Raw genomic sequence first — 19,608 nt, forward strand, 5'->3', positions numbered from 1 at the left:
AAACATTAACGACTGTTTAGGGTCGTCACTGATTTTTTTTAAATACCATGACGACTTTTCATACAGATCTGGGTAAAAAAAACAAATTCAGTCAAAAAATCTGGAAAAAAGAAGAACTAAACTCTAATTAAATAAAATTATCACTAATTAATTAAGATTATCACTAATTATTTAGGGGCATTTCAGCGAATTAGATTTTTTTTATAAGGGATAACCCAAATTGGGGTGGGGTGACTTTTTTTGTCATCTAGTGCAGGCCCCATTTAATTTTTATGGCCCCCAATTAAACCAAGTATAAAAGGTGGCTTTTATATCTTGCATAGTTTCAATCCTATCTTATTAAGTCTTATTTATCTGGGCCGATTATATATTGTTCGCATCCTAAAACTTGGATATGGCCGATTATATATTGTTATCTCTCTTGGAGCCAGGCGCCCCGTGATCTGAAGCCGAGGGTTTTCTGCATTCCTCACTTTTTATTGATTATGGATTCAGGATCCTGGTAACAGTTTTAGTGCGGGTCCTTCTTCAGATCTCCTCCTAGTTATTATGAGGAGAAAGAAATTGTATGGGAAACAAAGCATGATCTTTTTGGGAAGGAAGATGATAAAAAGAAAATCACTAAAGAGAAGAAGAAGGCTGGTGATGGTTATTTTCAATGCTCATAGGGTTTGCAAAAATTTCCCTACTGACGCTATGGGGATCCCAGTGATCAACCCAAATATTGTTTACTATGTAATGATAGATGGATATTACAGAAAGGGCAGAGGAGGAGGTTTTGGGGCAGTTTTGCGGTGTGAATCTGGTCTGCCCATTGCTGCTCTAGCTGGGGTTTCTGAAACACCGGTTTCAGGACTCTATCACGTCTTCCGGGGATGCTAGCTGGTTTTAAACTCGCTCACAAGAAGAAGGTTATATATGTCATCATGTCTTGCAATTCTGATTGGGCTTATTGGATGATGGAAAATTGTTACAACTTTTACGGTCAAGAAAAATGTCCTAGTTGTAGCGCCCCCTAAGCTAGCAGCTGACTAATCCAAGAGATTAGATAAATAAAGAGGCACTAAAAATCTAAAACATATACTTAAGCATTTAATTAAGAAATGCGATACAAAACTTAATCCAAAACTAACCCGCTCAGAAACATATATATATACAAGAAGTCCTCTCAAATGATACATATACAATAGTCATTTGGTTTACAGATATAATATGTAATATAATAAACATAATAGAAGTTAACCAACTGACGAAAATAACCCTTGAAGCTTTCGTTGCGCAACTCTGATATGTCTCTGAAACTGAAAGTGGGAATGAGTGAGCACATCATCCCTAAAGGGGGTTCCCAGCAGGAATAACATTTAACTTTCAGGTAATCATGGCAAGATTATTGTTTTCCCAAACATTAAAAAGTTACCAAGTCACTGAAATAAACTAGCATGTATATGGACAAACTCCTTCTTCAAACAATGTATAATATTCGTTCTCACCACACTCATTATCTATCGATATCACCAAGACCATGATGACCCACTCTAAGCAATGAAAGCTGAATTCATGTAGGTATAAATGTGAAGGAGCGTATCCTATATACCATAAGTGGAAATTCGTATTTCCCATAACAATTCATATGACAAACAAACATTACAAGTCCTTTCTAAACCATGGAAAGATACACAGAATCCACAGAATTATCATAATGCAATTTAAACAAAGCATGGAATGCACGGACAGACAATGCATGAGTTTGTTAAGCATAAACTTTTCTAAAAGCAACAATAATGGTTACAAAAGAGTCAAAAGTATTCCCACCTCTTTTGATGACAAGCCACGCCTACCTCGAGATCCACGATCCACTGGTTCATCCTTTAAATCGATCGTTGTTAATACAGACTAACTGCTAATCACACAAGAAATGTAAGAATCTAGCCAAAATGGCTCACACAAGAGACATACAAATCTATCTAATGGTTGTAAGCCCATTTATGTATCTACCCTTTTTATTCTCTAACTTTAGTATAGTTAAGGTTTAATAATTGAATTAGGGTTGTTCTATAGTCCATTAGCTAAGTCTTACGAATATCTACAACTTTGTAGAAGGAATCAAAGGTCAATTAGGACCATAAGGGGTCCAAAATATCAATCTATGAATACATGATACTAAGCCCAAGCTATCTAAATAGGCCCATTAACTAAGGTCCAATCCAACTAAGTTAACTAACGGTCACTAACGGTCAAAGTGACGGTCAGATAGAGCCAACTAACAGTCAAAGTCTAAGTCCAGTTAACAGTCAAAGGTCAAACCTAATCAAGGTCAACTGAGTTAAGGTCTGGTCAACTGAGTCAACACTGAGTTAACTCAGTCCTAAGACTGATTCAGGCGAGTCAGCTAGACTGACTGGAATGACTAACAGGCAACAATTCTATTGCAGACTAACCTCAACTCTATTTCTTACAAAAGCACATTCCATTTAAAGAAAACTTTATAACTCAACTACAAATGTAAGCTAAGCTTACCTGCAACAGCAGAAGTTGCAAGCTTTCACTGATAGCACTAACCATAGTCCTACAACTCATCTACAATTGTAACCTCAGTCCAGCTAAACATTGCAGTCACCTAAAACCATTATCTGTAACCCCTTAACATTCATCTAAAGCTTCACTTGCATCATCTGCAACCCCATTACAAGACTCTAGAACACTTCATTCCTAATCACCAAGTCAATTACAACTACAGCTCCACAGTTCAAACATCTACCTAGATCATTCACAACATTTCATTACAAACATTCTCATATTCATCTTCTTATTTTTCAGCACCATGTAATTCCACTTCTTCTTGTCATAACCACTGGATCTTCACCATTACTGTAACAAAACCAACTGCAATAGTCTAAACACCATAACCAACTTAACATCATCACAACACATACACTCATATCTAACACAATCTCATTAATTAAAGTAGTTCAATTCAAATTATTAAAGTTCAGAACAATTAAAGACTCACCCAAGCAATAGCGTCTTCTGAATTTCTAATTTCTCAAATCAATTCCGCTGAATCCCTCCCTAGTTCATAAATTGGGGAAGAACATGAACCCTAATTTTTCAAATTTCTTAATCCATCTTATTCCTTGTAACGAAAACCCCAAATTAAAACCATAACAATCTTATTTACATCACGTTCTTCAACACCCATCTTCTAATTTCTTCTTAATCATCACCTAAATTGAACTCCAATTGAAACCACAAAAACCCTAACCCTTTGTTTATTCACCGAATCAACTTCATAACTTTAATTCAACTTCCACCCTCATGTTCTTCAATCTAACAACAACCCATCTTTGTTCTATCTCTTATTGTTTCTATACTGACCTCCAATTTTACACAAACTCGAAACCATCCCAGAACCCTAATTTCAATTCATCTCAGATTCGAATTTGAATCAACAATAAACACAATCACCACCATCAGCAGCATCTATCAAACCCTGATGTTCCTGCTACCCTCTCGACTTCACATCAACAGAGTTCTCACACGAATTCTTCAGAGGTGAAGAAACAAAAGAAGAAGAAAAAGAGCAGAAGAGAGAAGAGAAAAGAACAAAGAAGAATAAAGAAGATAAGAAGAAAGAATGACTTCCCGATCGGTTTTGGTAATGAGCCCAAAGAAAATACCAGGACACGCACTTGCTTCGGTAAGGCCCTCCATGACGTGTCTGAGTTGCATTAAAAGTGTTTATCCGAGAAATGATGATTTTACCCTTTGTACTAATCCAGTGATATCTTCTTTGTCCGGTACCCGATTGACACGTTCGAGTAGTCCATTCTGTGTAACTTTTCGAGTTATATCTAACAGTACTACTTTCGTTTGTAGATCGTTGTTAGATTAATTTCTATTATTTAACGCTTGTGTTAAACTAATCGAGTCATTATCGCCTTAATCGTCTCTTGACTATCGCTAGACCAGTCAAATAGCGTTGACGAGCTCGAGGGTCCTTACACTTGTCATCCTGGAGGTGAATTTGACACATTTTGCATTCCTTGTTTGAAGGACACTATGGGGGTGCATGGTGATGAATTTACTCTGAGCTGCAACATCATCAAAGAAATTGTACTTTACAGACGCCGTAATTTAAAAGGCTCTATTGTAGTATCTGGGCAAAGATATTTTAACCAAGGGGCAGATTTCCAGGAAAAATTTCTGAAGGGATCGAGACCCAAGGCAAAAACATTTGAACCCAATGAATTCCCCAAGGAGTTGCAGGAGATCCTCGAGGATGCTGGTTTTCCATGTGCATCTTTCTAAAGGATTATAATGTGAACTCCTAGGTATTGTTTTTTCTTTTTTAAGCATGAACTCCTAGTTATTAATACATCTTTGAGTATCTAAATTATATTAATGTATTGGAACTCCTAATTAATTATCAATGTATGTTTTATTTTCCTATTCTATTAAAAAAAATTGAACAGAAATACCAAATTATATCCTCTACTTTAACCTTAACTCTAATTACATATCTTTAACCCTAACTCTAACTACATATAAATAGAAAATCATTTCTATTTCTATCGCTTTCTCTTAATATAAAAAATCCTAAACAACTTTTGTGTCCATTAAAACTTTCCAAATCCTAAAACCATATGTCATCTATTTTTTTTTTGAAGAAGCTCGACCACTGATTCGAATTTAGGAAATTCGTTATAAACCCGTATTATTAGTATTATTGTGTTATACATTTAAAATTGGATTTTCGTAAATCAAGATTTATGAAAATCACTCAGAATCGATGAACGTAGATTTCCCGTATTGACCAATTTCTGTTATATTCTACATGTCCACGAAGAATATGCAATAATGTCGGTGCATAAGACATGTCTACATCTGTCGACTATGTTGATGTTTTTTATGTCTTAGTAACATAAACAGAATCTGTGTATGATATGGTTCAACATTTACCGATTTTGTTGTATTTTTTGGGATCTGTGCAGTGACAATCGGTGGATATTAGTGCGTTGTATCTACCAATTCATTTCATAAATCTTTTGATGCATGTCTATTATCCACCAATTTTGTGGAATTAATTTCTATAAATTTTTTCAGTGGGAATCAGTGCATATACATGTGTCTTATCCACCGATTCTATGAGTTTCATTTTTCAAGAGTTTTATCCAGCTATAGATGGCGAAATTTGGACGAAGGGCAAAACTATCATTTCAAGCAAATTTTCAGACTATTGGTAAAATGGTAATTTTGGGGGTTCGGCAAAACTAAAATCAAAGACGTTCAAAGACTAAAGCGTAAAAAGAGATTTCCAAAGATGAAGCTCATGCTTATCGCCAACAACCAGGCTCAACCATAGTTCAACTCCATTTCCAAAAGAGAAGCTCAGCCTTAGCTTCAGTCCTTGGCTAGAAGAGACAAATTCAGCGGCCAAATACAATTCTCACGGGAGAGATACTCAACTGTTGGTCTACAAGGCACTTATAACCATGGTTTTCAGCATACGTCCCTACGAGACACACTAGTCGTGAAATCGAGATTCCAAGTACATCCCGCGAGATATTACTGGTCACGAAGGCTCTAAAACCTCATGAAACGTCTCTGGTTTACTCAAGAGCTTCCGTAACCACAACTCGCCCATATCTGAGATCAGAGACTGTCTAAGGATTATCTCTGCGAGATGCAACTGGTCATGTCTACTCGATCCATGATCCTATCTTACCCGGGCCTCATGAGTAATTTTGAGTACATCCCCGTGAGATAACAACTGGTCATCATATGCACACAATTATGATTGAATCTCATCATATGTTGGTCAAATACAAGTGATCAATAATATCGTAATGAAATTATTAGGCATGCAAGCCCCATTCTCTATCTCGAACACGTCCCAGCTGGATATGAAAAGACCTAATATCATGAGCTAAGCCTCAGCTGGCCTAATGACAATCTGAGCTCAACTATCATCTGAAGAGGCATGTAAAAATACAAGACTCAGGCACAAGCTTCCTTTTTAGCTTCTCAAAATATGCTCACGTTATTAAATTGAATTGGATACTCATAATCTTACCCAAAAATGTGTATAAACATCCCTAGGATATATATGTATGCTTATGAGAGGAACGTGTCATATGTGACCGACCATTCAAAGATAGATCTCAAGCTTATCTCCCATTATGTTCTGCACATGATTTCTTAGGCATTCCTCACCTCTAACATGACTCATTCTAGTCATGCTCATAATTAATAGAATGTATCTCTTGACCAGTATCAGTGATGCGTTATATCACTCCATGTTAACACATCAACAAAAAGGTTGACTCAGTTATACAAATATGAGGATCTCAATTAGGGTTTTGGTCTGGCTGTCGAACGTGTAAAAAAATATACGATATTAGAGCACTGCTCGGTCGAACTCGCAAGCGTTGCTATCTCAAGCTTTTTTGTCAAGTTTAATTGTCAAAACTATAAGTCTTGACTTCTAGTCTACTTATAGCTAAGTCTCGGATTAGGATAGTAAGTGTAGTAGAACTTTATACTTCACGGCGTTCATCGATTGAAGACGAAGAACTACTAAGGGGTCCTTGTGGAACTTCATCAACAAAAGGTATCTGGAGACTTGAACTCATCTATCACTCAAAAGTCTATCTACTCTATCTCCTATTTGATACAAAAGTCGTATAACTATATAGACTTCGATTATACACATTTGATATTTCGAGTCGCGTTTAACTCGCTTACATATTTCTCGAAATATGCGTTGGTAAGCTTTCGCTTTAACCAAATTCATCTTATTTTCTTGACGAAATTTAAAAGATGATCATGTAAAAATCGCCTGGTAATATCTTATATGATTTGTGTGAGACAATCATTTGATGTAGACCTGGAATGTTTCGTATTGATAATTCGAACACTTGAAAATTGCTTTAAAGTTAATAGTTTGCGTGAGATAGCTATTCCCGTCTTTCGAGAATGTTTTAATGATTGAATTGGGAGTTTAAAACAAATAACCATGATTTGATATAACACAATATGCGTACTTATATGCTAACTGTTGCAAGTTATTCCAAGTCCCGGAACCATGGTATGCATACCCGTATGCTACTGATTGGTTTAATAGAGGTCCGGGAACTAAGTACGCATACCAGTACGCGTACTGGCGTGAGTTTCAAGTTCCGAGACTTAACTGAGTTTGGTGGTATGCATACCTTTTCGCATACTGGCGAACCCAAACTCAGTCCGGCCACTTAGGTATGCGTACCCTTTCTCATACTTGAGTAGGTTATGTTCTAAAATCGGTTTGTTCATGAACTAAAACATTTATATAATAAGGAATGTAATATTTTGCAAACCGTGGCTATAATGTTCAAGAATTGATTCGAGTGAATCAAAATCGATTTTGCTTCAATTGTGACTTGTATACTTCTATGAGAATATAAACAATTGAAAAACTCTAGAACTAGTTTCATTTGAGTCATTTGAACTAGTTATGGTTAAGATGAAAATGGTAGATATGAAAGTGTTCATATAGCTAACTTCGGTTAACTATTGTTGAGCCAACAAAGGCATACACATTTAGGTACAATTACCCATATCTAAATGAATTCACTTTTTGTTTGTGTGTAACAAGCTAAGTTCGATCTAACGGTTGAAAGATATTAGATTGAATCTTATCAGGTTTTCATCTAACGGTGAATATTGAATGCTTTGTTACCAAGGTTACATTGATTGCAAACCCTGATTTGAAGAATATATAAGGGAGAACTCTAGCAACTGGGAAACCTAATCCCACACCTCCTTTAACCTTAGGTTTTTTCAAAACCCTATAGAATAACTACTTGCAGACTTCATTGGGATTGTGAAGCCATACCCAACTATTTTCTCTGTAGTTGCGTGTTCTGATCTTGCTGTTTTCTATCGTGATTGAGTACTATCTTCTATAAGATTGGCTCGAGATTTAATCTTTGATAGGAAAGATAAAAAGTAGTCACAGACATCTTCGTCTCATCGTTTGTGATTCCACAATATCTTGTTTCGCTAACATACGATTAAGATTATTGTGAGGTGATTGATATTTCTAGGCTTTTCTTCGGGAATATAAGTCTGGTATATCAATTGGTTCCAGTTCACTTTGATTTATCAAAAGACAGAACAAAACTCATGAGTATATCTGTGGGAGACAGATTTATCTATTCAATAGACTTTTCTGTGTGAGACGAATTGGTTTATCAAGTCCCCGACTTTGGATCGTAGCAACTATTAGTTGTGGATGAGATCAGCTAAGGGAATCAAGTGCGTAGAGTCCTACTGGGATTCATAGAAGTAAGGAGCGCAACTGTACCTTGATCAGTATGAGATTGGTTACGGCTCAACTACATTCCAGTCCGAAGTTAATTGGAGTAGGCTAGTGTCTGTAGCGTCTTAATACAGTGTGGTGTTCAAATCTGGACTAGGTCCCGGGGTTTTTCTGTATTTGCGGTTTCCTCGTTAACAAAAATTCTGGTGTCTGTGTTATTTCTTTTTCGCATTATATTTGTTTATATAATTGAAATATCACAGTTTGTGCATAAGTTCAATCAATTGTGAATCCAACATTTGGTTGTTGATTAAATTGATTGACATTTGGATATTGGTTTTTGATATCGTCTAAGTTATTTTTTATATTCATTCGGGCTCGCGATTCCTATTTGTTTGATTGCAGATTGAATTGAGAAATTGAGATATTACTCTTTGATTTACTTTTCTTAAGATTAAGTCTAACTGTCTAGTTGATTCTCTTGAAAGTATATTGGAGTTAGTCCATAAAGATTGCTAAGAGAAATATTGGGTGTGGTTGTTAGATCCTCGCCTTTTTAATTGGTATCAGAGCAAGCAAACACGTTTAAGAAATCACAGGTCTGTGTTTGTAGCGATCTGACCCTATGGACAGTAGTGCTATCTCACTAAATGCACCACCAGATCTAGGGACTTCAGAATTCTCTACCATGACTGATTTAATAAAATCTGTAGAAGAAATTCTATCTAAATCTCCACCAGGTTTAATATCCTTAGAAGTGTTTTCAAGGGTTGAAAAAAGGCTTGAGAGCTTATCTCTTGATGTTGAGTTATATCTCCAGAAAGAGAAAGAATCTCTTGATAAGATAAATCAAGTTATGATGAATAACTTTCATGTTGAAGTTGATATTGATCTTCTTATCAGAAAGGGTAATCCCTCTCTTTCCTGTGTCTCAGACAGATTGGATATAATACAAGAAGTATGTAAACCTCATCTATCAGTCAGTTCCATCTCTGAATTTGACATTGTTCATCATTCAAACCCCGATACACCTGTTCAAGATAATGGTACTGCTCAATTTAATGATAAAGTCAGGATGTGTCTTTTTATCAAAAGAGTTTCCCTGTGCAGTACCGAATATTATCTGCAGAAACTGTGTGTTACGAGTCGTAAACGAAGAAATAAGGAACACAAATTATCTTTTTCTCTTTTTAAGTTCTTTGAAGAACTTGTGAAAACAGTTTTGTGGGTTTCTCTCATTATTGTGAGATGTAAGAGTTGTTGGAAAGAAACTGTTTCTTGGTGTCATGATATGCAAGGTTTTGTTTCTGTGAATTATGTGGTAAATATTTGTAGATTTTTGCTACAATTATTTTTATAGCTTGTTTAATAACAATTCGTAAAACAAACGAGCCCTTGTCACACACTTACGGTTCACATACCCTGAACTCGTATCCTTTGTGTGTTTGAACCGCGTTCCAGAATGAACTTAACAGGTTAGGGTTCCACCATTTTATACTTTAAAAAAGAGGGAAAGAATTCTCTTCGTTCACCCCGCCTCTTCTTATTCACAGTTCGAGTGTGAATAAGAAACTCAAACAGTTTGTGTACCTTTGATCTCCATAACCTCAATTCTCAATCTTTTTGGGCGTTATTGATATCATTGGAATCACAACAAGAAATTACTTCAAGGGTTGGTTCTTGTTTATATTTTCATTGCAGTTCCGGAGTTTCACCATCAATGTCAGTTCGTATATCAAGAGAAGGTTTTGGTTATAAGGGTCAAGAACGATTTAATCATCGTTTCGAAGCGCTACTATTTCTAACAGTTCAGGTATCCGAGTAAGTTCTTCTTCTTCCTTTGTGTATCTTTTCAACAATGACACTATAGGAAGAGAACTAGTCATGGTGGGAGCTCAAGTGGACAAGCTGGTGATAATACTTACTATGATCCCAGTATTCGTGCTAGGTTTGTTAACCCTGCTGCTCGTGACCTCTATTTGGAGTATAAGAATAAACAACCTATTTTTGAAAGATACTATAATGCTTCTGAAATTGAGGTAGAGAACCTAACTGAGTTTTTCAAAAATCACACATGGGGTTTAATTCACAAACCAATGGGAACTTATCACATTGATATAACTGCACAATTTTATGCAAACATTCATGATCCAGACCCGTCCAATTGCATGTTCAAGACTATGTAGGAGATAAGCATACCTGTTGAGTGTGACTCATGTTGGTAGTATCTGATTTCCTCCTCCTGAGAATGAAAGGTTGACTCAAGAAGTGATGTCAGATCGTCTCCTTAATAAAGACGTCTCTCATAGAGATGGCAAGATTGATGTTCATGGTGCTGAGTTGTTTCTCAAAGTTGTTGAGAAACTGATTGTGGCTAACATGATGCCGAACACTATTGACAAAATGCTATAGACTATGTCTCTTGCTGAATTGGTCTGTTACATTGTTGAAGGGAGAGATATTGATTTCTGTGGACTTATTGTTTATCAGATGATAAGTGGGAAACAAACTTCGAGGAAAACTCCAGGATTTCCTTGTCTCATTTCAAGGATTTGCAGTCATTTTGGCATCACTTCTTTTGGCTCCGATCTTGGAGGACCAAAAGTCCTGACTATGTCAAGCATCGAAAAGATGAAGCAACCTTCAACCAGAGTCTCAGCAAGTAATTCTGCAACTGCAAACTATGAACTTGCCCGTCTTCGGCATGTAGTTGGGTGCATGAGAGAGCAGTTGGAGTATGCTGAAGCAAAACATCCAGATCTAATTGAAAATTTTGATGAAATTGCTATTGCTTATTATGAGATGATTGATTAATATCTGTATTTGCAATTTTGTTGCTTGGTTTGTATGTTGAACTTCTTATCTTGAGCTTAAGTAACTGTTATCTTTTAATAGTTGTAATAACTTTAATGGTATTTTATCCTTGAATGATTTTTTTTTTCAATTAAATTGCTAAATGTGTTAAATCCATAAGAAGTATAGATGAATATGTCAAAGGCTAAGCCTATTATGTCATTATGCAAATATTGATGGAAGATAGGATGAACTTTTGATTGCAAAGATTAAGTATATTATATGTCTTTATGCAAATATTGATGAAAAATATAATGAATCGTTGAATATTCCGCAGTATTGGTCTTTCCCTTATCCACTTCTATGTGTAAGTACTGTGCGGCTCCGTAAGTTCTCTTATGTTGAGCATTTCTGATTAAATTAATCATGGGTTTTCTTGTGGTTAATTTAATTGATTTTTCTGGATACAAATTCATGTTTCATGTGATTTGTTAATGTCCAAAGAAATCCTCATTTTCTTGTAAAAGTAAGGCCGCTCTTGTTGTTCTTTCGGGAATGACATTTTATGTGGGAGAGTTTTTAATTGAACTTGTGCTTAGTTGCCAAATCTTTGTGGGGAGTCCGGCTGTGGAATGTTATAGGAGTTTCATTGTATCCTTATTAACTCCTTGATGAATGAATTTAGTTTCGTCTATATGATTGCGTATAAACAAAGTTGATATGTTTTCTTTTGGTCATGAAGTATCTCCATGAGAATTTCATTATGATCCCACTAGTTTTCGTACCTTCGCCAATTTATACTGACAAAAAGGGAGAGAATTAATGTGTAGTTCACACTACAAATACATATGGTTTACGGATCATTATGTAAGGGGGAGTGGTTTTCATGTGAGATAAGGTATTGACTAAAGGGGAGTGATACATATCACCATAGTATTGTTGTCAAAGTTGTGATACAATTGGACTTTGATGCTGTGTAATTAATAATACCATGACACTGTATATCAATGATTGAGAGCTACTGTTTTCTCATTGTTATAGATATGGATCTTAAACAACTATGATGCTGAGTTGAACACGTTCAGAATCACTGGAGTACTTGGAAGTGACGAAGATTTTGAGTAATGTTGAAGAACCAAGGAAATCAAGCATTTGGATGAGAAGCTACAAAGTTTACTCATTTTGTAATCCATATGTATTGATAATTTTGTCACTAACATTAACAAAATGGGAGATTGTTAGAGCACTTCTCGGTCGAACTCGCAAGCGTTTCTATCTCAAGCTTGTTTGTCAAGTTTAGTTGTCAAAACTATAAGTCTTGATTTCTAGTCTACTTATAGCTAAGTCTCGGATTAGGATAGTAAGTGTAGTTGAGCTATAGACTTCACGACGTTCATCGATTGAAGACGAAGAACTATTAAGGGGAGCTTGGGGAACTTCATCAATAAAAGTTATGTGGAGACTTGAACTCATATATCACTCAAAAGTATATCTACTCTATCTCCTATTTGAGACAAAAGTCGTATAGCTATATAGACTTCGATTATACACATTTGATATTTCGAGCTGAGTTTAACTCACTTATATACTTCTCGAAATATGTGTTGGTAAGCTTTCACTTTAACCAAGTTCATCTTAGATTCTTGACAAAAGTCCAAAGATGACCATGTGAAAATCGCCTGGTAAAATCTTACATGATTTGTGTGAGACATTCATTTGATGAAGACTTGAAATGTTTTGTATTGATCATTTGATCACTTGAAAATTGCTTTAAAGCTAATAGATTGTGTGAGACAGCTATTCCCGTCTTCCGAGAATGTTTCAATGATTAAATTGGAAGTTTAGAACAAATAGCCATGATTGGATATAACATAGTATGCGTACTTGTACGCTAACTGTTACAAGTTATTCCAAATCCTGGAACCATGGTATGCATACCCGTATGCATACTTTGGTTTAGTAGAGGTCCGGGAACTATACACGCATACTGGTACACGTACTGGCGTGAGTTTCAAGTTCTGGGACTTAACTGAGTTTGGTGATATGCGTACCCATTTGTGTACTGGTGAACCATAATTTAGTCCGGCCACTTAGGTATGCGTACCTGTTCGCATACTTGAGTAGGTTATGTTCTAAAATGGGTTTGTTCATGAACTAATATGTTTATATAATAAGGAATGCGATATTTTTCAAACCTTGGCTATAATGTTCATGAATTGATTCAAGTGAATCAAAATCGATTTTGCTTCAATTTGTGTCTTGTATACTTCTATGAGAATATAAACAATTGAAAAATTCTAGTTTCATTTGAGTCATTTGAACTAGTTATGGTTAAGATGAATATGGTTGACATGAAAGTGTTCATATGGCTAACTTCGGTTAACTATTGTTGACCCAACAAAGGTGTACATGTTTAGGTATGGTTACCCATATCTAAATGAAGTCACTTTTCATTTGTGTATAACAAGATAAGATCGATCTAACGGTTGAAAGATGTTAGCTTGAGTCTAATCAGGTTTTTATCTAACCGTAAATATTGAATGCTTTGTTACCAAGGTAACATTGATTGCAAACCCTGATTTGAAAACTATATAAGGAAGAACTCTAGCAACTGGGAAACCTGATCCCCACACCTCCTGTGTGATACTAGTTGCGACTAGAGTCGATTCTCCTTTAACCTTAGGTTTTTCCAAAACCCTGTAGGTTAACGACTTGAAAACTTCATTGGGATTGTGAAGCTAGATCCAACTATTTTCTCTGTAGTTGCGTGTTCTGATCTTGCTGTTTTATTTTATGATTGATTACTATCTTCTCTAAGATTGGCTCGATATTTAATCTCCGATAGGCAAGATAAATAGTAGTCACAAACATCTTCGTCTCATCGTTTGTGATTCCACAATATCTTGTTTCTCTACCATACGATTAAGATTATTGTGAGGTGATTGATATTTCTAGGCTGTTCTTCGGGAATATAAGCCTGGTATATCAATTGGTTCCTGTTCACCTTGATTTATCAAAAGACGGAACAAAACTCGTAGGTATATCTGTGGGAGACAAATTTATCAATTCAATAGACTTTTCTGTGTGAGACCGATTAGTTTATCAAGTCTTCGACTTTGGGTCGTAGCAACTCTTAGTTGTGGGTGAGATTGATTAGGGATGCTGGAAATATTGTGCCGCTGGGATTCAGAGACGTAAGGAGTGCAACTGTACCTTGATCAGTGTGGGATTGGTTAGGGCTCAACTACATTCCAGTCCGAAGTTAACTTGGAGTAGGCTAGTGTCTGTAGTGGCTTAATACAGTGTGGTGTTCAAATTTGGACTAGGTCCCGGTTTTTTTTTTGCATTTGCGGTTTCCTCGTTAACAAAACTTCTGGTGTCTGTGTTATTTGTTTTCCGCATTATATTTGTTTATATAATTGAAATATCACAGGTTGTGCGTAAGTTCAATCAATTGTGAATTCAACCTTTGGTTGTTGATTAAATTGATTAACACTTGGATAATGATTTTTGATACCGTCCAAAATATAAATAGATCATATATTCACCAAGATAAAAACAACTTTCTCATAACTCTTAGAGCAGTTCTTTTATTCTTTGGTCTCTCTTTTCTTTGCTTCCCTCCCAGAGACCATCTATAATCTCTTCTGTAACTGAAGCATCCCTTGTACGACATTTTTTCTTGGTTTAAGAGATAACTTTTAGTGCTCAACCTCCCATAACTCACTTTCAAAACCCCTAAAATCTCTCTTTTAACCTCTCACCATTATTAGGTAACTATATTTTTGCGACCAGCATGGGAGGTTATCCATTCAGTTACAATTTTAGGTTGCAATCATGGTTTTCATCTGGGTGGAAACTGATCTTCGAACTTCAATCATAACAAAATGTTTCCAGAAATTCAGATCTGAACTTTCAGAATGCTGAAGATGAAATACAAGACGTGCCACGTCATCTGCAGATGGCTCCAGGTCTATCACAGACACATCCAAGACTTTGAATCCTCATTAGTGTCTCTCATAATAAATAGACATATATTTAACCCTTGTGAATTTGTTAGTTCATTGTCCGATTCCACCTTAATTTTGGCCATCAATACAAACACTTCTCCGTGAACCCTATGCTCATTATTCCTTCACCATATCTCAAAGATAATGGTTGAGAACCAAGGCGAGATCCCCATGACTCAAAATAATATTGTGAAAACTTGGATCGACATCCTGAGACACATGTAGAATGACTAATGGTTATAAATACTACAAATATAGATCGAGCACATGTTTCCCAAAGTAGTAGTATTAAAACTTTTGAGAATATCACAAATGAGAGCTACTTTGCAACCGAACTCACCAAAGAGATGAAGCTCGCGACAAATATAATGGAGCAACCATCCAACCAGCCTCATCACTCTCAAGGACCAGATAACGATCTAAAATTTAAGATTCTTACGAACATTTCCTCTCAAATTCGTTTAGGTCAAGATCCCTACAACTCGATCACAAGGGAATCAGAAAGTTTACTACATTTTACCATTTTACTCATAACTCCTTCAATATTTATCCAATTGTCCTCCTTCTTTGTCAATTAGATTCGTCTTTTCATCGTTTATATGATAAAGTTAGTAAACAACTGGGAAGGCTCCAATAGTTTCATGACCGAATCAAAAAAACATTTCAGATCCACTTACCGTCACAGACCACCATATCTAATCAAGATACAACTTGTCACTCTTCTTGGAAAATCTTACGCCCTGGAGAGTCACAAATAGAATGCGAAAAAGTATGAAACAAGGATGGATCCCAAAATGAAGCTCAACCAAATGTCATCCTTATCCTAAGATGCGGATATGCTAATCGATATGCTACCTCAACATATGTTCAATACAAAATAAGAGAAACTAGTCCTTGCAATTCCACGAACAATTCTAAATAAGCTTCCAATCCACATGCACCGAAGAATACCCAAGTAGGGATGTACCTTATGGAGTTCCAAATAACTCTCTGGTCAACAACCTTGATACAAATCAGCTGCTATGTTAGCCCTGAAACGCATCCACTGCGTTGCTAACTAACACTGCATATTTTGAGAAGTAAGTATAATTTAGTTAGAAATCGAAAACCGAAATAGTTTTTCAATATTTTTTAAGTCTAAGCATAGTTTTTTGCTATATTTTGAGAAACATATCTAAGAAATGCTACAAATTATTAAATCAAATATTTACATTTTGTTTTCCTATTAGGGATAAGAATATACATATATTCTTTCCGTTCCTGACGATACATTAACAGAACGCAAAATCTAGCAATTCATATATAGCAAAAAAAATCGTTCGTTCAACAAAAATATTTATGGAAAAATCGTGGTGACCAAGATACCGAGGTATATATAAAGGGTACAAGGCTAACAGATTTGCACATTCAGTTCCGATCAAATATAGAATACCAACCCATCTCAAAATTTAAAGTTTCAATGGAGGATTCTTCTATCTGGATAGCTTGTGCAAATTGCTCGACTCCTTTACTCCCAAAGATGAATATGCCGGTGTTGAGGTGAAGATTTCTAGTTTACTATTTTTTTTTGTTATCCAAGATTAAGGGAAGAGAGAGAATGAATATTATTATCAGGTGAATGTGTTACCTGTGTTTAAGAAAAATAAAACCCCGTCATCTAATTATACTTTTTACTTAGAAATCGAAAAACGAAATAGTTTTTCAATATTTTTTAAGTCTAACTGTAGTTTTTTTTGCTATATTTTGAGAAATAAATCTAAGAAGTGATACAAATTATTAAATTACATCTTTACCTTTTGTTTTCCCATTAGGGATAAGAATATACATGTATTCTTTCCGTTCCTGGAAATATATGAACATAACACCAAATCTAGCAATTCGTTCGTTCAACAAAATATTTATGGAAAAGTCGTGCTGACCAAGATACCGAGGTATTTATAAAGGGTACAAGGATAACAGATTTGCACATTCAGTTCCGATCAAATATAGAATACCAAGTTATCTCAAAATTTAAAGTTTCAATGAATGATTCTTCTGTCTGGATAGCATGTGCAAATTGCTCTACTCCTTTACTCCCCAGAGACGAATATGCCGATGTTGAGGTGAAGATCTCTAGTTCACTTTTTTTTTTTTTGTTATCCAAGATTAATGTCGAGGTCTCAACTATGTTTCTGAAGTACTTCTCCTTCGTTTAGGCCCTTGATGATGAAGAGTTGACATTGTAAACATCGCCAATTCACAGCCAAGTTTCAATTTCATTAGAAAATCTGCGCAACTTCTCAATTTTAAGAAAAGTATGAAACCCATACCCTTGATAATTTCTAATTAGTGATAGACAATTTCAATAACCAATAATTTAATATCATTGTATCAATCTTAGGCAAACAATAACTCTCATCTCACGATCGAAATCAAATCCAATAAAATACTAAACCATAGAAATTTGAAAAATACTAAACACCAATCATCGAAATTTTAAGTAATTGGAAACAGACGAGGAAATGAGGTATAAATGAAAAATTTCTTACCTAAAACAGTTGTTGATTAGTACTTAGCATTTAGGCGCCCTTAAACATTTCCTCACGACATGTCCTTTTCTCTCTTCCCTTTACTCACAAAAGAAAATGAAACCACCGATATTTGGGCTTTGGACTTTTGGTGGGTGGACAAAATTACTTGGACCTAATGGAGTAAATAATTAAAATTTTCTTTTTAGGGTTACTTACTAACTTGTTAAGCTTTTGTAATAAAAATTAGTTGCCTCCCTTGGGGTTTGAGAAATGTTCTAAGTTACAATGGGTGGCATGTTGGTTCACGTTGGGTCCTCTATTTAACATTTTAACAGATAAATGGATACCAAATAAGTATAAATCTCTAGTAGAGTTAGGTTTTTAAATTAAGAAAGCTAAATATAACCCTTGTAACTAAACTGGTTGACTGAGGCACACACACCTTAAGTCGAATTAACAAATCATTTCAAGAAATTACCATGTTAAAATTGTTAAACATATTTTGAGTATTAGACCGCACAAGTCATTTAATGTAAAAGACTAAAGGATCAACTAAGGTTGAATTTAGTCGAAAATGTTGATTTTTTGGTCCAAATTCTACATGTTAAACTTAGTAATTCCTCAAGTGCTACTAACCATGTTATACAGGAATACGATAATCAAGCTCTGTTTTGGAAGAAATTATGGAATCTAAATATGTCTCAAAGAATTAAACTCTTCATTTGGAAATGCTTAACTAACTGTCTCCCAACAAGAAGTACTTTACCTAGAGGTAATATTACTTTCTGTCGATATGGACTTCAGTTACTTAGGTTTATATTATCAAAATTTCACCAGAAAAGGATATTGAAAGGAAGCTAGAGGTAATCAAAAGAAGCCAACACAAGTTCACGTATGACATAAAGAACAAATTAAAGAAGAAATTTGAACTGGATGATTAACTTGACCATGAAGAACATCAACTTATCAAATTTCCAAGAAAGTAGAAAAACGAAATTGCACTTCGGAGGGCACATAATGAAGGGATCAAGGAGCTATATGAAATTCAAGCAGTTACTTTTAAAGACTTGCTACTGCTGTTATCGCCAAAGCAACTGATGGTGGTGGTGTTGCTGATGCTCTTTGTTACCTTTTTCTGATAATTAAGACATTATAAGTTTTAGTTCTAAGACTTTTTGGTTTGTAATTATGGTAACACTTATTTAGATGAGGTTTTCTTATTATCTCAAAGTTGATTTATGCATGAATGAACATATGGTTTTTAATTTCGATTTGTAATGAGTTTATCCATAATTCAACTTATGGTTTGTAGTAACAAGATTACAATCGGTTGATATGGCCTTACATATCAATCAGTTATGTGGATTTCATTCCATAATCGGTTGCTATAAATATTCATATATACCGATTCTGCAAGCCTGAAAAAAGGGCCAGTTTTCTGTTGATTTTGTAGACCTTAATCGGTGGACATGTGAAACAATATCAACCAAGTGGAAACTTCAAACTTTCCGTTGATTAGAAATGTTTAGACAAGTGGTAAGGTACTTAGATTAGAAAAGTTTGGCAGCTTGACAGATATACCGTTTAGTATCAAAACTTAAAAAAATGGGCTCTTCATCTTGGTCATGTAAATTTGTGTTTCAAGATCCTCTCTGCCTGTGAGCTCCATAAGAAACTGTGTAATTTCCTTGTGTTTCTGCTTCTGGTTGCACTGAAGGATATGCAAATGTAAAATGTTGACACCAAAAATACAACATTGTTGATGTGGTGTACCAAAACCCATATAGGACTACAAGAGTTTTGGTACCTTCCCCAGTAAACCGGTACCCGTTAACAACCATGCGAAAAATACACTTTGCAAACAAAAAATATATACATACCGTGAACCACATATAAAATGCCGAGTCACGGACCCATCCCAAAACATGGGACCCCAACTGTTTTCTTGGAGAGGTGGGACCTACCGGACCCATTCATGTGTCTGAATAGTTTTTGA

The sequence above is a fragment of the Papaver somniferum genome, chromosome 8 (genome assembly GCF_003573695.1).
Source record: "Papaver somniferum cultivar HN1 chromosome 8, ASM357369v1, whole genome shotgun sequence".
NCBI lineage: Eukaryota > Viridiplantae > Streptophyta > Magnoliopsida > Ranunculales > Papaveraceae > Papaver > Papaver somniferum.